General features: G+C 43.1%; 1 protein-coding gene across 18 annotated transcripts in view; it reads left to right on the plus strand.

Moving 5' to 3' along the window:
• Window positions 1-26,163, plus strand: part of FOXP1 (forkhead box P1) — a 380,257-nt gene that overhangs the window by 167,513 nt on the left and 186,581 nt on the right. For 2 of the 18 annotated variants that reach the window (XM_021550666.3, XM_085590038.1), the window contains exon 1: window positions 15,460-15,577. The exons of 14 other annotated variants lie outside the window; for them this stretch is intronic. The gene's annotated coding sequence lies outside the window, so the exon portion shown is untranslated. Of the gene's footprint in view, window positions 1-15,458; window positions 15,578-20,931; window positions 21,028-26,163 lie in introns of those variants that run through there. 2 more of the 18 variants (XM_085590033.1, XM_085590028.1) reach the window with 2 other exon arrangements.

Consider the following 26,163-nt stretch of genomic DNA (forward strand, 5'->3'; position numbering starts at 1 on the left):
GCTGCTGGATTTTCTAGATACTTGATAAAGTGAAAAAGTCCAGTAAAGTCCTTTTCCTCCTTTAGGGTGGAAAGCTCAGAGAGGAGCTGGGTAAATTGGTTTATTAGGCCTGGCTGTGTTTGAAGCTGATGCTGAAGTCCTGCAGTGGTTCCTGGGTGGGCAGGGCTGTGCTGTGGTGCTGTGCTACATCCTCTACATCCCAGTGTCACTTACTCTGTCACATCCCTCTGCATCCCAGTGTCACTTGTACTCTGTCACTTGAGGAACCTGTCTTTGAAGTCGCCCTGCCAGAAGCTGCCAGTTGCCCTCTTAGCAAGAGAGCAGGGCTGTAGCAGCTGTGTGATGAGGTACCAGGTATCTGCAGTTTCTGCTGCCATGCCTGGGACATAGCTGGCCAGGTGTGAAGTCCCCCCAAGAACAAGTGGGACCGTGCCCACCTGCAGAGAGGACTGGCCCCCAGAAGAAGCAGCATGGATTTAGGGATGCTTACTGTGAAGCACAGAAGCAGGTGGGCTGCTGGTGCTGGTTGTGTAGGAACCTGTGATGTGTGGGAGAAAACATCAGTGGGACAATAAGTTCTTCCTCCAGGAGGAGGGCAGGGCAAAGGTCCCAACAAGCTTGGTGGACATTTGAGGAGACTTCCTTAAAAACAGCTCTAAAGAGACTCGTCCTCTGACATTGACATCCAGTGATCTGTGGCATCATCTGGGCAAGACCTTAGAGTATCTCTGCAGGAAAACTAGAGTTTATCACAGTTTTATATTGGGTTTCCCTCAGCGTGTAACTGGATGCATTAACAGTGACATGATCCCGGTGTGACCTGGACTTTAATGGGTTTGAACTTGGAACTGTTCAAACATTAAGAAAAAGCCCTCACTCCCTGCATGTATTCAGCAGCTGCTTTTTATATGCAGAACCCAGAGCTGCAAAGGTTCACCGGTGGTGCATTTTCAACTTTCAGATGAAAAGGACTAAATAACTGCCAAAAAAAATGGGCTATTTCTCTCCCAATGCAGATGTGTGACTGCCAGGACATGCATACATCAAAAGGATAACGTGCCTCTGAGCAGTGAAAAACCCACTGCTTTGTTTTGTTTTGCTGGAGGCAAACAAAATGTCAAGGCCTTCAGTCTTGGGAGAGGGTTTTCACTGTTAATGTGTCCTTTGCCCAGCGCTTGAGCCCACAGGACAGGATTTGGGGTTCGTTTCCTACCCCTGCAGCTGACTCACTCCATGGCATAGGGACTGTTTGTTCTGGACAAAGCTTTCTTGGGTTTTTTTTTTTTTTTGACTTTGCATGCTGCCAGCTGTGCATGATGTACCACCCAGAATATGCTCTTTATCCTATGTCAGACCTTAACTGTGGCAACAAGGCGGTGATTTGATTTTCCTGTCTGCAACAAGAGCCAGATTTTTCCCTTGCCCTCCAGAGGGACATTGCAGGTTAGATTATCTGGCTGCTGTGTGCTCAAGCAGCTCAGAAAGGTAAAAATTGTTCCTTTTTAAAAAGAAAACAACAAACCCAAATCAGAAAGACTCCCCCAAAACCCAACAACAAATCAAACAAACCCTGCAAGGCCCATTTTTCTGTGGTTTTGGAAAGGTGTCCCATTCTTCTCTTGCTCAGCCACACACCTAACGTGGTTTCTCCACCAAGTTTCCGCTTGAAAGAAATTCCATTTACAGAGTTATCAGCTATCTGCAAACAGATGGGCATAAGGGAAGGTCTCATCCCAGCTTGGGCTGGTGTGTCACAGGGAGCTCTGCAGTAATGATGGAGAAGTTAAGTCACCTGCCAGCAGAGTCATTCCCATGGAATGATGATAGAGTGACCCGGAGTAAAGATGTCTCTTTGGAGAGCTGTTGACAGATTTACTGACCACCAGGTCAGACTACATTGCCCTTTCTTTTTGGTATTATGAATTACTATGCATTGAGTTTACTTATTAAATTGTTAGCAAGTTGTGTTGTACCATGTCCCTGTGGTGTCACCAAAGTCACCCTGCCTTACCCCTTCTCCCTCCTCCCCAGCTCTGTTCCAGGAAATCCATCTCCTGCTCTTCCACAGACTCACAACAATGTTGTTTCCTACATAATACTTCTCTTTAGGGATGTAAATCCTCGGTCTACAGACCCTTGGTTCAGTTTTTTTCTCAAAACATTAATGAGCTTTTGAGGTTTTTTTGGGAAAAAATAATTGCTATTGATGATGACATGGTATAAAAATGCAGCAGCTAAAGCATATGTTCTGTTGGTTTGCCTTGTCTTATAGGAACATCATTTTTGCACATCACTATTAACAATGCAAACACCCTGAAATGCTAATAGCACTAGTAAGCTTTTAATTCCATGGAATTTATTGCTTGCTGTATTTCCATGAATTTATAACGCTTTGATTCTTAAGAGCCCCATTTAATCAGTTTTGCCTGGCACAGAACATAATAAACAACTTGCTGGTGCTAAAGTGCCACATGGGGGAGGCTGCTAACAAGAAAGTTAAATGCTTCTGCCACTAGCAGTTTCTTCGCTGTATTTTTCATGAGCTGTTACTACCAGTAATGTACTTTGCTGGCTTTAGAGCAGTGGTTAAATGCAGTGACAAACCAACGAGTGCTCCAGTGCTGTAAACACCCAAAGCAATGCCATTTTTGTTCAGAGCTATGGTTTAAACCAGGCTTGAGACTCAGTGGCATTTTATGGTGATCAGGGATTTTTTTTTTTTTCAGAGGTCTCACTTTTCTTGACAATATGGGGCTTTTAGGAATAACTAGTGAGTGGTATTGATCAAGAAAAACAGTGTAGGGGGAGAAAAAAGAATTGAAATACCTTAAAAACAATTCTTGTTTGTTTATGCTGTTTGACCATCGAAGTACAAAAAGACTGTCTTAGTAGAAAAAGACCAGATTATCAAGTGCTTTAAAGCAGAAAATGTCATTTGAGTCTCAAAACTGCACCAACTTTGTATAATTACCCTTTTAATTATCCCCAGTGGCCCATGAAATTTGTAAAATAGAGCATTGAGAGTTTGATTTACTTACATGTTGCACTTTAGTGTTATGCTCTTAATGAATATTGTTTAGTACTAATGTCAAGCAGAGATTGCTGAGTGCTATAGAGGTGCATGCTGCAGAGCTGGGTATTCAGCAGGGAATTGTGGAAACTCCACCTTAAATAAAGAGTATCTATGTATCTAAAGCAATGTGCTGTAATTTTTATTGCCTGAATGGAAACAATATTGATTTTATCCTTTGCATGCAAAGTAGTTTACTATATTTTCTTTATTTAACCATGCCAGAGAATGAACCATTTTTAGGGCCATTATTTGCTTTTGTGTCAGCATCTTCCTTGTTATGGAGAATAGTTACATCCTTCCTCTAAAGGACCAGGACTTGGAAGCAAGCTCTTTAATTTGCCCTTAGGACCTAACTAGTTTAGCTTCTGGTAATGGAAATAACAGTAATCAATATTTGATGTGGGGTTTTTGTGGGGTATCCAAATATCATTTATTGCCAAGAAATTGCTGGAATAAGCTTGTGGGAAATGTAATCCACAGTGTGGTCTGAAAACCCAGCTAAATTAAAAAGGCATCTTCAAAGGTGAATGGAAACATCAGTGAACAGTAAGAGTAAAAAGAAAGATAGCAGAGTCTGAAGGGTTAGATAATAAGATGTAATAGCTGGTGACCTCTAAATTATTGGTACAAATCTGAGCAAGGTGGAGACTCAGTAGAAAGTATTTGCATTTGAAAATGGTCATAAAATGCTTTCAAGTGGTGGTCTGATCCTCAGGATCTATCTGCTGACAAGTTGGGGCTGTTGGACGCTGTGGGTGAATGGCTCTTGGAAGGATGAGCTGCCTTCCTCTTGCCTCACTTTCTTCTTTCCCCTTTTGAATTTAGCAAGTTTTAAGAGCACTGTCAAGTGCTGGTATGGGAGACAGCTACCTTGGCATCTCTGAGAAAGTACATGACCAGGTACCTCCAGAGGAAGTGCAAAGTCTGAGATTTTACTTTTCCTTCACAAATTTTATTAGTGTATTCCTGCATTTACTTCTGTGACAGTGTTGGTACTCATCTATCTGTGAGCTGGTTTCATTAATCTGCTAAACTCAAAAGATCACACCATGGCACCACATTTCACAGATCAGTTTTTACTGAGTATAAACTCAGCTCTTAATTTGTTTTTCCAATTTGTGAATATTCCTGTACATTTGTCATTTATGTTGTTGATATATAAATACTGTAGTTTGAGGAAAGAAACAACAGAAGACAAATGATTTTGCAACTTTCACATAGTTCAGAGAAAATTTGAGCTTATATCCAGGCTTTAACTGAGCGACAAAAGTCTGTTTACATCCCAAGGACCAATATTTTAGAATATAATCTTTTGTTGAAGTGTTTTGTGTACAGCGGAAATTTGGAAAGGCAAATTCATGTTAATTGTTTACGAACGCAAATTCCAGGGAACTGATTTCTGGAATTCTGAAATTTGAATTTATTTATATTTGAAAATATCTTGTTTAAAAGAAGCTGAAGGGAACAACCTATGAAGAGGCTAATTAAGCATTTCTGTATGATGCTGAGCGCAATGGGGCTCCTTTTTTTGCTTGTCCTGAGGCCCCACAATAATAAACAAAATAACTGCTAATAATTGGAAGCCTTGGTTTGAAGCCGTGCTGACTGCAGGACACAGGCAGTGTCAGTTTTCAGTGAGTGCATCAAGGCTGACCTTGAACTCGTGTGTGCTGATAAGAGGAGTACAATAACCCAGTCATACCCAGAGCTGGTCATATGCTCAGCACTGCTGGTTGGCTTTGGTGTTTCTTTTTTCCTTGTCTCGTGCCCTTCTTTGGCCAAAGGTTGGATGCTCCAGGTTCTCCTGGTGCAGAGAGTCATCTCCAGCAGCAGTAACCACACATCACTGAGGTGTTCCTTGTGCCAGGGAGCTGTGTCCAGTTTGGCAAGGGAGCATGAGAGGAGAAATTTGTGTAACAGAAGCAGTTCTTCTGGCTCTGTTTTACTCCATGTGCTATGTTTGCTGTCTCCTACCACTGTGCATGGGTGCATCACTCCCTTCTGTTCATACAGCTTTTTAAGTGTGTGTGGTATCACATCACACTCTGGCCTTAATACACCAGGAGATGGTAGAAGACAGTGTAATTGTCTGTTTTTTTGCTATTGAAAAGGTTGGAAGTTTGCCTGCTAGCCAAATATTATGGCAGGAGATTACAAAACATTTCGTTTCCAAATCTGATTTTCTGCCTTGTGAATTTTTCTTGCTTGCTCAAAGGCAAGATTCATCTTGACCAGCCCAGACTGAGGTGGAGCCTATAACCACACTGGAAGGAGTCCTGTGGCTTGGAAGAGCAGCTGGTTGGAAGGAGAACAGTTTTTCAGGAGCAGTCAGGGCGCTTTCAGTTCTCACCCCATCTCTCTTCATACTCATGAGCGTTGGAGGGATGTGGTGACAGCATGGACTTGTCACTGGGTGTTTAATGAAGGTAATAATTAGTCATGATACTGCCCCCCCACAATGGACAGTTGCAAGTTGCCGTTGCAAATCTTGCATCCAAGAGATCACCTCTGTATTTCGTGTCTAGGCATCAAAATTCAGCCAAGAGCTTATGGCACTTTTAAGAGCCACTGAGCTGCTCTTGTAATGGTTCTAAAAAAATAAATTAAAAATCTGAGAAAAAGTAGAAAAAGGCTAAACCCCAGTCTATTTAACTCAGTGTCATGCTTCTGCAGTAGTCTGGCATCGCAGATACAGGCTGAAATGTAAACTCTCACCTTAGAAGTAATGAAGAATAAGGGAAATTTCTGAAAGGGTGTTTTACTGCAGGCTAAACTTGGAAGCATTAAGTGGAAGGTTACGAAGAACACAACTCTCTGAACCTCATGGATAGACTCACATTTGGCCATGCAGCTGAGGAGGGGCAAGGGAGCCAAGCCAAAACCATCACAGAGAGCCCAGATCACTGTAGGCATTCTTGTTTTCAAAGTTGGTAGGAAATGGTTTTCTTAGAAAAAAATGGAATTGGTGTTCTTTTTTTTCTTACTTAGGAGCCAGTTTTCTGATCTCCAGTTCATATTATGAACTTGTACTGGCCTCAAATTTTGGGTCTCCATTTCACTATTTTTCATGAGCTGTAGTTTGTACATTTGTTGGCACATTGTATGTTTTTGCAATCCTGCACGCCTCTTGCTTTTTAAGTAAGGAAGGGAATAAGGAAGAAAACTGTGTTATGTTGAAATACTTTTTAGATCCCTTTGCATATGCTTTTGCATATTCTTGACAGATCTTCCTTTGTTTTAGGTGTTTGTAGTATTTTTCTCACACTTTGTACAATCATTAGCAATAACAGGTAACAGGAGCGTACCAAGGAGAGTATACTCCAGAGTGTATCACCCAATTTTCCCTCTGAAGTGGAAGGAAGTTGTCCAATTGGCCACATGCCGTGATTTACCATCATTAGAACTAGTTTTTGACTCCTTGTAGGGGGGGTTAATCTGTTCTGGGGAGCCTACAAGGAATCACATTGGACTCTTTGTGCCACAGATAGGTAGGTGCCACCTTTAAAAGTGCCAGTAAGATTCTGAGGCACCTTTTCCAGCCGAGAGCAAGAGGTGCAGGAGATAAAAGAACCATTTGCCCCTGCAAGAATTGTGCATTCACATGATTAGTGAGGCGTGGTATTAAATTATTTGAGCTTTGTGCATAAATATATACTGAGAGAAGCTCTGTAGCTGGGGACTTTGGCTATAGTTTTCTTCTTCATGGGCCAAATGCTGTGCTGCAGATAGGGCTAAGAGTATTTTGGTGGAGCAGCTGAAGAGCTGGTCCTCCTTGTGTGCGTGTTGCTCTCTCCCACACCCAAAGAAATGCCTCCTCATGTTTTATGGGTGGACTTTGCAGCTTGATTGGAAATAGAAACACAGTAAACAGCAACTGCGTCTCAGAAATATCCCCAGCAACACAAACTGTCACTATTTCAGCTTCTCTCCAAGGCTGCTTCTTAGGGGGCTGATCTGCAGCTATATAAAAGCACGGTAACATAAGCTGCAGCACCAGTCCTGGAAAATCTTGTAGTACAGCTAACAAATATCTGCAAAACCTTGTTTGTATGTATGTGCGCTTACGTTTAAGATGCAAACTTGTATCTGAGTGTGTTCGGCTCCCTGCAGTATATAGCTGCAAAGCTATTTTGAACATCTTGGAAAAGATGGGTTTGTAGTCTGATTTTCTTTTTTTACTGTGTTTTTCTCCCCCTGATGATGTTTATTAACATCCTCCCTGATGTCCAGCTACAAGGGATGGGGGCATAAAAGTTTACATGAAAATACATTTCTCTGTAAGTGCTCTCTCCCTGCGATTCTTTTACAGCTTTAACCAAAACCAGTTTCATCCTGTTTCATCCTCTACCCCTCAGAGCTGATAGAGAGGAGGGATATTTCACTTTCATCGACAATTCACCTTGTCCTTTCCATTTCTCACTTTGGTTTGCTTGTTGATTTGAAGTAGCAGGTGTGACCAGCCATCAAAAAGCCCTGTTGGGAGCCCCCTGCCAGGGAGAGCACCCTGGCTCACCCTGGGGATAGCAGGAGGCACAGCCCTGACTCCTGCTTTTCCTTCCAGCTTTTTCCATTTGGGTACACCAGCACATCCAAAAGTCTCCTTGCTGACCACTAGTGACTCGAAGCACTGAAACAGGAGCTTGCAGTCAAGGCCAATGATTATCTCTTCTGCTTCACTCCCTGAGCCGGGACCCGTAGCTGGGGTCTCCGGGCACAGTTCAGTGCATTCAGGGATGTGCTGGCCATGAAGGACTTGCCTGTTTGATAAAAGAGCTGCTGGTGCCTCAGGCAGCTGGCACCTCTTTGGGCCAGTTGTGTTCTGCTCAGAGAAGAGCACAAAGAGGGCAAATGGGAATATGGAGGGAATCTTGTTAGACTGAGCCAAGGAAGATGGAAGGGCTGAGCTCCACGGCTGACTCTGTGTCCCTGGGGCCAAGAGATGAATGTGTGGGACAGCAGTGCACCTCCATCATCTTGCTCCCACCCCTTGTCCTTAAGGATTTTATGATTCTCTGTGAGTCTGGAGACACACCTGCCACCCAGCCACCTTGCAAGGGCTTTGTTGGGGACAGGACTTTGATCAGGAGTTTTTGTTCTTGTCAAAGTGCAAGCTAATGAGGTGCTGTAATAATTATTTCAAAACAGTTTTGGAGGAAAACCTGTGCTAATTGGTTTAGTTTTACTGCACAGCCACCTCCTGACCTTCCTTACTTTTTCTCCTTTAGCTCTGTCCCCTGCTAGAGCTGGAGTATGTAGGGCAGACCTGCACATAATTAACTAAGGCGGTGAAAACTTACGAACAGTGAAATTCCAGGAACAATAGGTGGATGTGGGGCAAAGTCCTCATTCTTTTTAGCAGATTGTGCTGGTTGGGTTGAATTGGGTTTGGTTTGGTTTGGTTTGGTTTGACAGGGAATATCTTGATCACCATTTCGAAGGACGTCTGTCCTGCCTCTAAAAACAAATATATCAAACACAACAGTAAAAACAGGCCATACCCAATGTTATTTGTCTGGTACCTTTCCTTGGTGGAGTTTTCCCCTTTGCAATACAAACAGTATCTTTGGATGTCTTAGATGCAATATGAGGTGTTTTCAAAAATCAGTTTGATATGTCGTCTAGTAGCCAAACTCTATTAAAACCTGGTTTGAATGTAGTTATGTGTAAATAGAGCTGAAAGAGTCTTTTCTACCTCTTTTACTTAATCCTAGTAATGTCCGTAGGCTGGAACTCCAGCAGGTTTTTGGGTAGTTTGAGAAGAAAAATATGGGAGTTGTGCTAAACCACCTGAGAAGGAATTGCAGCCAGTAAAGCCAACAGCCACATTTAACCTCTGGTATGTCACCATAACACACATTCTAAGAGTGATAATGATTATTTCTGGTACCCTAAACAGGGAATGTGTACTGTCAGCTGTTGTGGAAACAAATTAAACACAGTTGTTTTCCTAACCAATATAAAAGGAAATTTTTTTTTCTGCCTAATTTCTACTTAAAAGGGAAATTATTTTGAAGAACTGTATTTTTTTTTTTTCTATCATTCCATTTTATTTCCTTTCACTCACCTTTCCCAGAATCTTCTGTGTAGCTAAATCCAGTAAAATAATGGCAGCTGCAAAGCTGAGAGTAAGGCCAGGAATAGGTTCCTGGTGCATATTTACAGCTGCCCTTCTCAAGGCATCCTGTTTTCTCCAACACTGAGTCTGTTCTCCATGAATCAGACCTTTTGGAGATAGAGGGACCACCCTTAGGTTTCTGGATTTGAGGAGGCTTTTGTGTTTGTGAGGATGGATACATGTCTACACAACAGGCCATGAAAGGTCTCACTTTTGTGATTCTTCTTCTTATTTTTTTGTCTTTCCTGATTATTTTGTACTACTCCTCTCCAGTGATTTATTTCTAAGAAGCTTCTGTTGTGAGCCATTAATGTCAATGGGCTCAGCCACTGCTATCGTGTGGCGCAGAGGAGTGGGAAGAGGGTATGACTTTGCAGAAACATAGGGTTACCTCCAACCACAGAAATCAGGCTGTAAAAATGATGAATATCTCTCTTCTGTCATCCATAGATCTGACAGTTTTGTATAACTTATGAATTAAACATCTGGGAGGTGTAGATGTATTTTTTTCGTTTAACAGTCACCAAAACCGAGGCCGATAAGCCGTTGAATAATTTTCAGTCATCCAGTAACGTAAAGCAAGTTTTGGGGGCAGATCCCTGGATTGTCTTTCTTAACAGAAATGGCAAAATTGTCATTAGTTAGTGAGATCAAGGTGGCACCTGGTGCTCTGTCTTAACCATGAGACTTTAACCTTCAGCTCCATGCAGAACAGACAGGACCTTTACTGCAGAGGCCTCATTGAACAGACCCCAACAAAGTAAACAGCGTGACACTTAATTTATCTACCCCAGAAACATGAAGGGCTCAGTCAACCTGATGGGATCTGTGGTTCCAGGGAGTCTAGGTATTTAAAACGTGATGCTCAGCCTGCTAAGCCATCCCCTGCAGCTTTCCTTAGTGCATAAGATATGAAAAAATCTCCTGTCCTGCAAAACAGATATTAAATTGGATACTCTTTCACCCTGCCACGATAAGAAACGCGGCAGAGAGAGGCAGGAAAATGGAATGCTGCTTAGAAAGAAAATATATTTGAATCTAACATAAAAATTGGTGAGATAGGAGGATTTTCAGAGCTAGTAGCAATTCCCTCCCCAATGAGTTGCTGAAAATTCAACTCTCCCTGTAGTTTTTGCTCTGGATTGTGTATAAAAATGGTTGTGATTGATGAAGCGTTTGGTGTCTCACTGTAAGTTGGTCAAGAGGGACTTCTAAATCACCCAAATGAAATATTGCATTATCATGAATGGTAACATGTAACTGTTAAGTATGCCGTTGCTTATCATAAGCTCAGGCTCCTCTGGAGCTCTACCCGGCAAGAAATCTTTGTGAGCATTGGAGCAGAGAGTCTCCACACAGCCTGGCAGTGCACGGGCCCTTCCCTTCCCTTCCCTTCCCTTCCCTTCCCTTCCCTTCCCTTCCCTTCCCTTCCCTTCCCTTCCCTTCCCTTCCCGGGGGTTGATTTTTGGGGTTTGAAAGGAGAGGAAGGCAATTTACCTTTGGGAAGTCTCGGTAATGAATTGCTCCCTCCTGTATGGAGCTCACTACCTAGTTGTGTTGTCTTTTTTTAAATTGTATTATTTTTTTCTTTTTTTCATAAAGCTTTTTTACCAGTGCTGTGCATGGGATGATAAGTGACAAGACAAAGTTGATGTTTCATGGATAACCAGCAAAATAGCATTAGGAAAGAAAAAGTAATTTCTATTTTCTTTACTGACACAAGGCAGTCCCTTATGTCCTTATGTTGTTTCTATTAAAAAGCAAAACACTTCCAGAGTAGAGACCCACACTTCCCATTGAAAAACCCTGTATTCACAGTATGACTAAAAGCCAATCCAGTTGGGCTGAAATTTTCTATGTCCAGAACTTTCCACGAAGGCCTTGGCAGCTGTTTCTCAGAAAAGGATTAGTGAAATAGATGATGCTTGGCTGAGTGAGAACACAAACACCAGTTAGCCAAGCAGCCTTAGGATTTTCCATGTTTTAAGGCTAAAATGTGAAACAGAGAGGGAGGTCATACTGAAGTCCAGGATTTTGCTTTGGATATACCTGCACATTCTGTTCTCAGATTGGCCAAGCTACAGGTTTCCAAAAATGCTCCAAACTGAACTAAACTCTGTAATGGCCAAAAAATGTAAGCAACCCTCAGTATGAAATAAGTGACATGCTTAGGCAGTCATGGTTCATTTCTCTGGCTTTCTTGTCCCTGTCTGCTCATTTTCCTGCTTCCGAGCTGGCCATGTCTCCTCTCTATTCAAATCAGGTGGCTTCCTGTACCCCTGTCTGTCCCTCTGCTGGGGGGCAGAGAGGAAGAGGACGAGGCAGTAGGTGGGGAATGGTGCCATCCACCTGCCTCCCACAAGGTTTTTTACCTGCCTGTTTTCATGTCTGTTCTCCGGCACGTGGGAGCTTGGTGACTTCTCAGAGAAGTGGTGACGGGGGCTGCTCACCATGGTAGATCAGTGATGTTCCTTGTTTTCAGGAGTACCCTCAGGAGTTTTGGATTTTTTTTTTTGGCCAGAATTTGGATTGTGAATGCTCAGCAAGGGCAGGCTTCAGTACAAAATGACTAAAATTTGACAAGTCCACTGAAAACAAGGTAATGGGGATGGGATATGGTATGTTGGCTGGTGTTAGTGGCAACACCTGTGCAAGTATCATACTTTTAAATACTAATAGTTTAATCAGTGTAAAGTTAGAGGAAGGCATTCAGTGTGTGTTAGTCTTGAATTCTGTTGGGGTGAAGTAATGCTGCACAGGGGTTGGAGGAAGAGGAGGCAGATGAATCTGGGCCTGCACTGATGCCCCTGTCAATAGTAACCTTAACTCATGAACCTAAACTGAAACAATTGTTTAACTTTATCTGAATGGGAAAGCTTCACGTTTTCTCAACAGAACAGATTCTGTGGCTACTAATTTATTACTGCAATTTAAGAAACAGACATCTGTCTGACATGTGCCATGTAGTTCAGTAGGTCACTAGTGACATCATCCTTAAAATCGTTATCTTTGCAAACCGTGCATTTTGCATAAAAGCTTTTATTTATAGTCACTCATTAAAATTGGACCTGATATTTACTTTTCTTCTGATTAGGTTAAAGAGTGAATATGAACAAAAAGTACCCTCCTGTTAGCACGAAGCAGTTTGCAATTTGTGCTATTCACATCAGCCTTTCTAAGGAATTACGTTGAACCATTATGGGCCTAGATGGTGTGTGCTGGTTAATGTATTTGGTGTTTTCACTGCTAAGGCTGAATTCATGTCACATATTTTATTTGGTTTTGTCCTTACAGGTTCTTGTCCTCACTGCAGAGCAGCTGGTTTGCAGTGAAGTGTTAGACTTGTAGAGAAGGGCTGTTTTAAAGGATGAGGAGGTTGCTGGGGGCTTGGTGGGTCTCCTCTCCTCCTTTGCTCTGAGGTTACAGTAGCAGGTTCCTGTCTATGTGTGAGTGTTCTGCAGGGCCAAACTCTGAATCATCCCATTGCCCATCCCCTGATGTGATATGTGTTTGACCCAAGGCAGGGGAATGGACTCCTCAGGTGCATCTCTCTAGAGCATGAGGCATTGTAAGCCACACATGAGGTCCCCAAAGGACACCTGAGTTGCACTGTAGGATGTCACCACCCAGCAGCCTGTGATCTACTGGCCATGGCTTACAGGGCAACACAGCCCTAAAGGGCCAGACACAACAGCCTCCTTCAAGGATTTAAGTTCTTGGAGTGTCCATGAACTCTTCTCCAGCATTTCCCCATCCTCCTGTCCTGCCCTATCATTGGGTCCTGTCTTATCCTTGGTATCAAAGTCATGTTGAATCTTATACTCTGTAAGTGCTTAAAAATAGTGAACATGAGTGCTGGCAACTTTTCTACCCCAGTTTTCCCCATGGAAGCTCCAAGGTGGCATGGGGTTGCCTCCAGCCCAGGTGGATGGGCTGTGCAGGACCAGAACCCGTTCCAAGGGAGCCCAGGGGCTTCTTCCTGGGCTGGAGAATGCATGAGGTGAGAGAAAAACCTTTCAAAATTAAGAGGCGGCTTAATAACTGTAATGAAAATTATTTTTGCCCTAAAATTATATATTACCATTTGGCTGAACTGCACAGCATACTTTTGTGATATTAGATAGGGCTGGGCTGTTTTTTTCCCCCCCCAGATCTTACTGCTAAGATCACTGGCCCATTTCAATTTTTATTGAAACAAATAAACCCAATAAAAACACTTATGCTGAGAGCTGAAGCTCCACAATCGAAAAAAATAAAAATTACTCGGTATTGAATTTATTGATTTATTTATTTACTCCAACTGGAAAATTGAGTATTGTGTTAATGTATTTTATAAGAATCACGGTGCTCGATGAAATGGCTAATTTATTTTAGCGTATACATAAATAGCTAGCAATTTTCACTGAGACAGGCTAATGAAAATGATGCCATGAAATTGTCTATACTATGAGGAGTGATGGAGTCAAGTTATTATTGGTTGAGTGCTGCGACGTAGTGAACTGGCCATCATGTCTTTGAACTTTTGAACTGCTACTTGGTCGTGTGATTTATTGATTTTGGTATCAGTGTGTTAACTTTTTATTTTTGTTGGGGGGGTTGCACGCGCGGCACGGATGAGTAGCGCACTGTGTAATTTCATAGATGTTTAGGTTAAACAAGATGGTTGAAAAATTTAAAGCGTGTTAACGGAGCAGGGTTACGCCATGTGGAAAGGCAGAGAGGTGCTTGTAGGTACCATTAGATGTCAACACTGATGTTCTGATTGCTGCGGATTAGCCGAATACAAGCGAACTTGGCAGGGTAAGTGTGCATCCTATTTGTCAGAGAAACGTTGCCTTTGTTCTAAATTAAGTGTGTGATCTCATAGCAACTTTGTTTGCCTATCTACCTTCAACCTCTCTCCTCGTGCTGTGTCTTATCACGGCGGTGCCTGGTACGGGCAGAGCATCCACGCTCTCCTGTCAGCCCTTCCCAGCGGCGCGCTCCACGTTGCCGGCTGTTGCTCGATGGAGGATGCTGGCTGGCGGTGTGAACAGCTCAACAGCTCGTGTTGGACTGTCGTACGAGAGAGCTGCCCCCATCCACAGTCACCCAGACGTGTAAACTTGTTTCATCTTCTAGCTGTGATCCCCTCCAAGGCTGGCTGTAGTGCTGAGCCTCGGCAGGCAGCACTCACCAGTGGCTGCCTCATCCCTTAGTGTGAGGAGATGCTACACTTGTTGTTCTTGGTGATTTGCTTAGGATGTGGAATTCAGGCATTAAAATAATATTTTTTGACTTACAGTGATTTCTTGCTGCAGAACTTTTCTCTCGACTGCTGGTAGGGGAGCCTTTGCATGGCGGCTGCTCTGAGCTCTGTTTCTGATTAAACCGACTAACTTGACACCTGCATTTTACAATTTGCTGAAAGTGCTTTATCCTGTAAAAACAGTGATTTCAGAGCTTTAAAGCCAGCAGACTTGCAAGGCTTTGCACAACTTAGCTCATCCCACCGGTTCACTGCGATTGTGCAAAACACGACTGGACTTTTCTACTCTACTTGACCCCTGCTTTCAAAATTGCAATTTTAGTGTCTGTCCTTCCCGTCCCCAGTAACCCCCTTTTCCTGCTGTGTGTCTCGGCAATGCATGCAAGCATAAATTGTATTTCTTTCCTCAGTTGTGAAACTGACATGTCTTTATTTGGATATTAAAAGTGCTCCCCCCCCTCTTTTCCCACTGCGACCCAAAGCATTCCCAGCAGCCTCACGGTGAGCGATTGGGAAGCTGGTACCACTTGCCTCTCTCCTTCACCCCCCTTTGCGTCTCCATTATTTTAATTTTTTTTTTAATGTATATTTTTTAATTTTTAAGAGATGAGCAGTTTAAGCCAGAAAACAAAACTGGTGGGAAAAGGCTAAAAACAGGACTGACACCAACACTATTAGAGGGAGGTGGGGGGGGGGGAAAGAAAAAAAAAAATTCCATTTCATTGCAACTCTGTTATTGTTTACTTTGCCATACACATCCTAATATGGTTACCTCCCTGTCAAAGCGGCCGAGCCGGGCTGAGGGGCCCCCTCGGGGAGACGCTTCCAACTGCTGCTCAGACAATAAGAAACAAACGGCGCAACTCCACAAAAGGGCTGCCCGGAAAATAAGTGTCAAATAAATCCTGCCGAACTCTTCCTTTCCCGGCACCCGGCCCCCGCCGCGTGTAACCTGCGCGGCGGCCGGCGGGGCTGGGGCGGCTCCGCGGATCCCCCCGCGGCCGGGGCGCGGCGGCGGGAGCGCTCCGCGGCCGCGCAGCGCTGCCGGGCGGTGCGGCCGGCCGAGCCCCCCGGGCCGCCCCGCGGCCGCGGCTCCCCCGCCGCGGAGCCGCCGCTTATCTGCCGCAGCGCCAGAACAAAGGTAGGTTGTTCAACTCCGCGCTCCGGGGGAGGGACAAGTTATTTTTGGAGGGTTGTCTTCCCAGTGCATGACTGGTTGACCTAAAAGGAGAAGGGAGAGGGGAAACAAAAAAAAAAAAAAAAAAACAAGGAGGAAGAAAAAAAGCTAAAAAAAAAAATAAGCCCGGCACCGCCACCCCACCGGCGCAGCGCGGGGCGGGCAGGGGAGCAGCGCGGCGCGGCGTAGTTTTATTTTTATGCAACTTAAAGAAGCCGGATTCCCCCCCTCCTTTCCCTCCCCCTGTAAAATGCCCAGCTATTTCTAGAAAATTTGCGTTGCTGAAATACTTTAATCTGCGTGCTCTATTTTATTCTTTTAAATACTGTTTTTTTTTTCTTTTCTCTTTTTTTTTTTTTTTTTTGCGTTTGTGATTTTATGAGCACATATTCCTCTTAGCGGCTATGAATTTCTATGAATTCTAAATAAGCTTTTCTAGGGATGAAACGTGCGGGGTATTTTTACATGAGGATTTCAACTTTTCGGTTGACATAATCTGAAGGTACCACAGCCTTTTCTGCGACTGTTCAAGTGCTTCCCTGCCCTGCAAGGAGTTATCACATTGCTTAAACCAGCCCTTTATGCCATCGTTTTTCTTTTTTTTATTCTTTTTTAAGCCTGCATGTTGCTCAGCTTCATTGGATACTTTTCTTCTCCTCCAAACTGAAATGCTCTCAGGTTTTGCTGTGCTTCTCGGTTTGTTTTGAACACGTAGGAAAATATTAATACAGAGCAGTGAAAAAGAAACAGTGATGCGTCTTCCGTTCAGGGGAGTCGGCAAACCTGTCCACTTCTATGCCGGGAAGTACAGAGAGCAAATCCATAATTTAGGGCAGGAGCAGATGAATTCACGGCGATGCATAGGATGGGTATTATGTAACTTAATAAGAAATGTGGTTTTGATCGTAGGAGCGGACGCTGTGCTTGTAGGTATAAATATCAAATCTAGGTAAGTCTGTGGAAGAGCACTTTTCTTCCAGCTTGCATTAAGCAGCGTTGTCTTCAATCCCTAATTCTTATGGGATTTTGGGGGGGAAGCATCTTCTTGCTAAATTGAGTATCATTCAGAAAATCTTTTAAATACCTGTTGTATACTTGGTTGCTTAATTGGCTCTCCTTCCTCCTGTCTCTGCTGCCTGCTTTCCCCAGTTATTATGGGATCTCTAGATTTATTTTTTTTTTAGGAAGTCTTTAGTTCCAGAGCAAACCTGGATAGCAAAACTGTTCCTTTTTTTTTTTCCCTGCTAAATTATTATTTCTCACATATTACTGGAGATTTCTCTGTCTTTTTATTTATTTTTCTCTTAAACTGTGCAGATTGAGCTGTGCTAACCAGAAACTCTTTTTAAAATACAAGACTAAGTCGTATAATGTAAATAAACTTTTGTACCCGCAAACTTTTATCCTACAAAACTGGGATTGATTTTTCTTAAAAAAACAGACATTGCAACTTACTAATGGTAAACACAAATAAATGTGTTTTGTAAAATGAAAGGGTGTCTTTTTAAACACATTTCTAGTTTTTGCTTTTTGGGCCTTGTAGGGGATGATAGGAATTAGTAGCCTTTAATTAGACGTGGAGATATTCACATTTTACAGGGATTTATGTTAGAACATGGAATGGCGGGTGGCTTGTTTCCTCATTATGAATACTCCCTGCACATAATGAGGTTCATCATTAGTTGATGGAGTGAATTTGCCCTAGCTCTACCTTGAAAGGCACATAATTTACATACTACTTCAGAGCTTAGGCTTTAATGGATTCCTCGATGAATAAAATGAAAAGCTACTTTCTTTAAATTTTTGAACAGTGTTTTGATAATACGGATTTAATAAGACATTCAATTTCCTTGTTAAGTATATTTGAAAGTGCATTCCCAATTTTAGCACAAAATATACTCCCTGTGTTGCTTCCTGTGATATTAGGTAATACATAAGCAAATATATACCACTGTAAACATTTTTGGGGACATAGAGGGATTATTTTACCCCATATGTGAGGTGGCACCGGGCTCTTTTGGCCTGGTCTGCAAGCATAGGATAGCTCACCTGCGTTGTTAAAATATCACAGAGCAGACCTGCTCCTCTGTTAAAGCTCATTCTGCCTGAAGAGTGCTTTAACTGTGTGTTTGCTGTGTACATTTGCAGTGATGGATCTGTGGAAATGTGTTGCTGGCTGCCAGGCTGACAGTGACAAACCCTCCGGTCCCACCTCCCTATTTATTTTAATGAGACGAGAACAGCAAAAAACTTCTCTGGTGCAGTTCCACCTCTGGAACTGCTGCGTAGATGTGATTAGATTAGAGTAAATTGAATTGTAGGCTGCCTGATGTGTTATCATGTCATCAGCTTACTCCAGCCCTGGTCTACAGGGTAGAGTTAGTGAGACGTCCTCATCTTCTTCCTCCTCCTCCTCGTCCTCCTTCCTCGGTGTGTAGGTGGGGGCTGTGCATGTCCCGTGTGTGGGGCAGGCTGGGCATGGCCAGCACCTCTCCCCATTGACATTTGCCAGTGTGGTGGTGGAGTTGAGAGGCAAAAAAATACGAAGCGAAGGCTTGTTTTGATAGAATGTTTTATTACCTGAAAACGATGAGCATATATTAACATTAATAGAATAGTCTGTGTCATTCTTTTTTAGGCAATTTACCTCCGCCACAGACCTGTCTGCTTCAAAATCTTTCTCTGTTCTAAAACATATATTTGTTTAGGGAGTTTTCATTGAAGTGTACATGACAATTACAGCTGTTCATTAACAAAATTGGGTATTTGTTTTAAACTTTAACCAATCACTTTGATATGCTAATTATGGTGTAATTTAATTTGAGCCCTGTAATGATGATGCCGTTATTATGGACATAAATGATGCAGTTAAGCTGAGAGTAATCTCATTTGCATACTGTACATGCCAGTAAATTAAGCCCTTTCTTCGACTGCTTCAGCTTTAATTTTCCACTTCTTTTCACACAGCGCCTTTTCAGCCAGTCTCTTATAAGCCCACTTTGTAATAGTGCTGATGACTGTTTGATGTGGAGAGTTGCTGCACCACAATAATGCAAGACACAAGATGTAACATTTAAAGGATTCATTATCTTACTGAGTGTTGCTTTAAGAAGCTGGGATTAACAAGGGTGGAAGTGTCCTCTCCGTGGAGCCGAGCAGGTCCTCCCAGAAACAAATGCAATCTTTATTTTTTTCCCTTTTCTCTTGGTGTATCCTAATAGTGAAAGGGTTTCAGTAAGGCCCCATGGTATTTCTCAGGAATGAACTAAGACACTATCAGAGCTCTATACTACAACATTTGACCTTCTCTGTAGGGTATTCTGTGATGCTCCACTGTTGCAGAAAAGTTATTGGATACAATTTGCAATATAATAGAGATGTGAGATACTGGATTATTTCTCATATTGGGTATGTGGGCTCCAGATCTACCTGTGTGAAGTACAGCAATGTGAAATTGAAGTCTGCATTAGATTTTTTTCTTTCTGTTTATTTGCCAGTTTCTCCTTTCATGGCCCTTACATCAGTTGACCTTAATATCAGGTTAATTGCAGATTCAAATTTAAAAAACTGTTGTTGAGCCTGCTGATATTAGTGAAAACTTGGGTTTTGAAAGAATAAAAATCGCCAATACCAAACAAAAATGAACTGCGTAAGTGCTGACTTCAACAGTTAATCTTTTCCAATTTACCATGTTGTCATTGAGCTGAAGTATTCTCATAACACTGTGGCATACAAAGAAATCATGTGAAATAAACAGGGCTCTTTTTATAGCTTCTTACTATTATGGTTAGATATTTTCATAGTTTAATACCTCTGGAAGTAAAGCCCGTCTCAAGTTTTTCGCAGCAGTTGGCCTCTCAGAAAGCCATTGTTGTGTGGGTAACCAAGTTAACTGAAGATCATTATTAAAACCTCGCAATCCTTTCCTTACACAGGGTCTCATGACCAAAAATAGCTTGTGCAGTTGCCCACAAACATGCAAGTTAATAACTTCCTGGGTGAACAGTGTAAAAGCTGCTGATTTCCAAGGCATGCATGTCACCCTGGCCTCTGCCCCCTCAGGGGCACAGCAAACAGATGGGAGGGTCCACGCTCACTGCCTGGCCAGCATTTAATGAGCCTTCAGTTTTTATGGCTGTCACCTATGCTTGGTTTCAGTTCTGCATTTCTCACATGCCCTCTTGTTTTCCAGCAGCCCTCCCATGGCAGCGTGGCCACTCATGAGCGCAGGCTGGGGTTGTGCTGTGGTGAAGTGCTGCCTGATGGCGACCTGACTTCCCTGTTGAACCCCTTGTTTCTAGTTCAAAACCCCAGGAATCATTCCCAACAAGTCCACTGCTCCAGCCACCAACTGCCCTGACATGCAGGGTTTCATTTCTCCTTGTACACATCTACACGTGGCTGGTGTGAAGAAAACCACCCAAGGAGATGTGTACAAACACGGAGCATGGTGTGGGTCTTGGCTTTCACGGAGTCTTTGCTTTTCCCCCACAGCACCAAAGCTAAGAAGGTGACATCTACTTCTTCAGGGTGGACTACATCGGTGTGCAGTGTCAAATCTTGGGATCTGCTTCCAAAGCAAAATGTATCCTGAAAAGGAGAGGCCTCCCCAGTGCCTTTTTTGAGGCTGTCATACACGAGCACACCTATGAGACAATACCCAGCAGCTGTTCCCCTTTGTGCTCACAGCTCAGAGCTACTCAGGTTGCTGACAAAACTGGGTATGAGCTGACTCCACCCAGGGCACAGGTAGAGAAAGTGTTTTTCACAGGACAGGGTGATGCAGACTCTCCCCAGAAACTCCATAAAGTCAGAAATTCTCTAGAATAATGCTGAAAAAAAATTGACTTCTAAAGATCATGAGAATTTGTGGTTTTTTACCAGTACCCCTATGGCTCAACCCTTTGTTTTCCCTCTAAAGTTAATGTATGTGTTGCTTTAGGATGTCAGTGGCTGCAAAGGATGTGTCATGTCTTCAGATTTGGCAGCAATGAGTATTGTGAGCATCTCTCTCATGCCATGGAGGGATTTTTGTCCCAAGCAGACAATGCCAGTAGGATGGACTGAGAGTTGGGCTAAGAGACTCTCTTCTGGTGCTTGTTAATGTTTTATGGATAAAGCAATGCTGCAGGTGGCTGTGTGGAACTTCAGTGTTAATCTTCTTGGGAGGTAAAAATATTTCTTCCAAAATTATTTCAATACCTTGCCCTTAAAGAAATCATGTTGTAAGAGTTGTCTTCTTCATAAAAGAGGTTTCAGGCATAGTTTTTCCTACTCTCTTTGTCCTAATGAAACACATATCCTTCCTCCCCTCACAGGACCTTTTGAGTTTATTCTGGATAAAGAAACTCATTTATGAAGATTTTACCTTTATCATCCTCCCTCTTTAATCTGATCCTGGATTGCAATTTTCAGTAAGTTTCTCCTGCCACACTTTCCAACATATGAACCTTTTCAACCCAATCAGGTGGGAAATTAAAAGCTATACCATTTCTGATGATGTACTGTGCAGCCCTGTTTGAGTATTTCTGTGTAATTCAGGATTGCTGGGTTTAAAGAAGTTTTCACCCTAGGTAATGGTAGGTCTCTGCAGAAAGTTATTTCGAGGAGTTTTGAGCTTTGTGGGAGATGGATTTCTCTTTTTCCAGCTTTGTTTACAAACTGCTTTGTTCTTACCCCTTTCCAGCAAAACAAGTGTTTCTTTACAGAAATATTTGTGGTTGAGAGCAAAGCCACTGAACCTGTCTCTAGAACTATAACTACAACAGATTAAAGAGTAATTTATCATATGTTAATTTACTTATCCCATCAAAGTCATCGGCGTCAAGACATAGAAACAAAAATAGACCTCTGATCTCTATCTCTGTAGTGTTTTTCAGCATCGAGTCTGCTATTAGTATCTGGAGAAAAAGCTCTAGGAATTTGTGATTGTATTTACCAGTAGCTAAGGAGAACAGTTGTCTGTCACTGAAATTACCCCAAGTGCCAAAGCTGCTGCCTTTTCTGTGTTTGACTGAACCAAGTTGACTTCAAGTTTCAAAGTGTGAAGATTCCCTGTTCCCACACTTGTCAGTTTGTTCTTATTTGTAAACACATCTTATCATGGCTGTAGATGGTGCATAGGTATCTGTGATGAGAAGCTTGGGAAGCACCTACAGATGCTTTGCTTTTCCAGCATATGAGGGAGCCTCCTACAGCTGTTCCCCAACAGCAGGCAGCTGGCTCACCTGGAGAGCATCCTGAAAAGAGGGATATTTTGGAAATCCAGGTGGATCTGCTTGTTGCTGCTGGTCCTCAGTGTACACAAAAGTCTAGTAGTGAAAGGCAGGTAGTTGTTGGGGTTTCTTTAATTGGTGAGCCTTTAGTTCTTCTGGCTGCATGCACCCTTTTCTGGCAGCATTTTTTTCCTGTGACTGGAGGATGTGGATGTCTCTCTAAGCTGGCTGAATGGACAAAGCAATGTGATGGAAACACAAAGAACAAACATACTTCAAGGAGGACAGTGAAGGTACTTAAGCAAAGCTGTTAGAGATAAGGCACAAAGTTCAACCCCTTCCTTTGCTCCTGTTACCCCTGTACCACCTGGGGGCTATAGGGAGCAGCAATGCAGGTAGGAACACCTTGGTGTGTCACCAGCTCTTCCTTGTGACATGTGCCTGCTTCACATTAGTTTTTCCCCAGATGAAACACTTACTCTAAGGATAATCTTTCAAAAGACCATATTCTTTTTTTCCACATAACTGTTAATTCTTGGCTTGGCTATTTAGGTAGTTTCCCATGACCATCACTTTGAGGAAGATGAATAAAAAAAATCTGCTTTCAGGTGCATGGCCTAAATCAAAAGCAGCTCTGTTTGAGTTCTGTGAAGTCTGTGAGGGTTTTACCACTATTAACAGCCATTTAGCCCCAGGCAATGGCCCTCTGTTTTACAGGGGGGAGAATAGTATCTTCTGGCCTTGTGCTCCTCTGCTGCAGGGTAACAGTGTGCAAGGGGCAGCCTTGAGCCAGGAGAGCTCCAACAGTTTGGTGACATGGCCAGAGCTGTTGGAGATGGGGCAGCCAGTCAGTTCTGTGTGACAGAGCCTGTCCTGGAGGCAGTCTGCCAGCTGGGGAGCCTTGCCTGTCTCTGCAAACTCTTGGACTTTGGGACAAACAGCAAAGTTGAGCACGAAGAGTTTCCTAGGCTTCGTGCTGGGGTAAGGCTTGCAGTGTACGATCAGCAAAGCTTTGAGATCCTCAGTGCAGCCTTTCCAGCTCTGGGATATTTCATGTGTTTGTTGGTATCTCCTTTGGCAAAGGAGTTTGAATTAGGGTGGGTGTGCTACAGGCTTGATGAGGGAAGGCAGTGCTAAGGAATGAGCAGCTCCCAGTGAATGGGGAGCTTTATATTGCTTTTACAGTGAAACAAATATAAAAAGGAAGCATGAAATGATAATAACCTAAATTGGTGCCAAATGTATGGGATTCCATGTGTGTGCAGTAAAGGGAAACCCAGCTCCTATAGTTTTCCCTTGGAAAATAATTCGTTCTGTATTTAGAACCTATGTGCAGGATGACCATATAAATGTGGTTAAATGGCATAGGATTCTGATCAAAGGGGCAATTACAAGTAATAAAATAGAAAATACAATTATTGCTACCATTTCAGATCTTATAGCCAGGGAGAATCCTAGCTGCTAGATGGAGAAAAAACCATAACATGAAGAGAAGAAGAAACCCCCTAGATTTCAGCTTGTTGGGCTCTATAAGGAGAGGGCTGAAAAGTAAATATACATTTCCTAGAGACTCAGAATTCCCAAATAATTATCAGGGGAGAGTTGTGAGCAACTTAACTGTTGTCTGAGCTGAATTAGAGCAGAAACTGAATTACCAACTTCCACACAGGAAAATGTACCAAAGTTGGAGCTGTGGCTGGGTTATTTTCACCAAATGTCCAGCACATATGCTGCGCTTGCTTTTATTGTTCACCGTTATGGTGTCATGTCTCGCTAGATTGTGCTTTGCTACACACCTCCACCCCCTAACAAACTGGCCCTATATGTGCATGTAGGCAGAATATAGGGAATTAAGCTGTGTGACAGTGAACTTCTGGGGGTTTTTATGTGCTTGACAAATGTTTCTTAAACATGGTATAAATACATTGTACAGTAGAATTCAAGTGTTTGAGGGGCACGTTTTACTCCCAAAAGAAATGTGTGTATTTTGGCTTGGTATTCCTCTGTCTTTTTTCCTATCCTCTAAAAGAAATATTTAGTATTTTAAAGGCACTTCTGTTTAGATAATACAGGTTTGGACAGTATTTCTCCTCTGTATGTTGTAGAGTTCCTGCCGACACGCCTGGACAAACCTCACCACCTAAAAGCCTCAGGCCAGATTTTGGCATTCGGTGTCCTCAGAGGGAGGGATCCTAGCTGCTAATCCTGTAATAGTCAGATTCTTCAAGGTAGCATCTTATGTCCTCCCACAGGTTAGATCTCTGTTTTACCTGACAGCCCGAATATTTCTCTTCAAAGGGAACGTAAACTCTTCTGTAGGCTGGGCTCGTGCTCGCTTCCCCTCGCCAGGTCTTGCCCGGGCACTTCTCTTGCTCCTTGGCCTTTTTGTCATAGCTGTTTTCTTCCTTCCTGGTTCCTTGGAGAAAATACACTGTGTTTGTAAGGGCCTGTCCCTCCTGAGCCCATTCCCAGGGGTCTGCCTGCCTTGCTAAAGAGGCCTCTCCAGAGGAAAGGCAAGGGCAGCTGGACTGATCCCATCACTCTTCAAGACCTCAAGGTCATGCATTTGGTCCCTTTGCAGAAATGCCAAAGTCTATTTAGAGTCAGACATGTAAATGCTCTGCTCAAAAATAATAATTAAAAACCAAATCTGGTGGCTGAATTCTTCAGAGAAATGGGAACGTCAGCTGGCATTGGCTCTCACCTGTTTTGATAAGGCACTGCATTTGCAGCGGGTGTTTGTAAGCTCCAGATACTTGGGATGAAAATAGCTTCCTCATCCTGTTCCCTCGCCGCGGGTGGGCGAGTGGCTCAGAGGCACAGCAAGGGACATGGGTGCCTTATCCCAGCTCCTTGTCTTTTCCAGTCGTGCTAGCTGGGTTGTTTGGAACCCATAAATGCTTCACTGCACACTTGGCCCCATCACACCCATCCCACGTTGAACTTTGCCATGGAGGGGGGCTCGGGCCTCTCTGTGCCCTATGAGCTCCAGCTGTAACAGCTCATCTGCTTCATGGAGCTGTTGTAAGCCCCAATTAACTGGTGGCTGTCAGGCACTTGGTACCCCTCAGATGTGTGGGCCCTAAGAAATGTTTGGAGCTTTTGTGTTTCTCCTGCAGGGTGGAAGCTCTCCTTGCCCCTGTGCAGCTGATGCTCCATGGCCTGGCACTGCACCTGAAGGCTTGGTAATGCTCCCAGGTGAGCTTTGCTCGTATGAGAAGCTTTGAGAGAACATCCCCTCCAGAAAACTGCAGGAAAAACATTTTGTTTCATTAGTATTTGGGGTGGAAATATGCTGTAGATTAATCCTCTTTGGAAAGAGATTAAGAAATGTTCTCTCCTCCTCCTTTCTCATGTAAGAGTAGGTAATGTTTATTCTTTTTTTATTAACTACAGACGTCAGAGAAAAAGGACTGTTGCCCTTTGATTTTATTTACAAGGCAAAAGTGAAAACTTGTTTGATCATATCATGGCTGTTTAGCTTCAGTGTAAGAGTGGAAGGGAACCTGTTTCCAACTCCTATCATGTCTAAATATATTCTTCTTCTGTTTAGTTATCTCTGAATTTTAAATGCTGCATCCTTGGCCTTACTTACTTGTCAGGTTGAGTGAAATTGCTTCATGCTCTGCTTACGGAAATAAGCTATTAAAAAGGAAATTGTCTACAAGAACTAAGGGATTTTTGTGGGTGTGAAATTTGGAGTCATGATTTCCACAGAAATGATCCATTGCAGAGCAAAAGCTGTTCTGAAAACTTGGGTTTGCTTTTCAGTGAGGTAGAAGGAGGCCTGGGGCTTGAGAACTCAAGTTAGCAGTCATCTTCTGGGGCCAGGCAGGTTTTTTTTTTCCTTGTTTCTTGCTGACTTGAGGTATAACTTGATAGAAGCAGAGGAATGCTCGTGTGAGTTTTGCTCTGTGTCCAGCACACTCACCTGGGCCATCTGTGCCCAAAATTGCCCATGATGCTCAGTTGGGAAAGCAAAGACCTCCAGCAGCCCTGTGCCCTGCTGTAGTGATGCCAATCATGGAAACACTCGTTTTTCAGGAATCTCTTTGAAAATGTTACTTGTTAACAGAATAAAGGAGCAGTTTTCAGCTGCCCATTGATCACTGATAAGAGAGTCAGTTCTGACTCTTTGTATGTGTGGCAGTTGCGGGTTTATGTGGTGCTGGGTTGTACTCTTTGTGACACAGAACTGTTTCAGTATAAATTGTAGATGTGGATGTGTGATTGCAGCACAGCAAACATTCAGTGCTGAACAGCAGTGATTCTTCAAAGAATAAAACACCATGAGGGCATTCTCTCCCCACGCAGATGTGATGGAGGACTGACCTT

Source organism: Lonchura striata, chromosome 12, assembly GCF_050655825.1.
Source record: "Lonchura striata isolate lonStrDom1 chromosome 12, ASM5065582v1, whole genome shotgun sequence".
Lineage (NCBI taxonomy): Eukaryota > Metazoa > Chordata > Aves > Passeriformes > Estrildidae > Lonchura > Lonchura striata.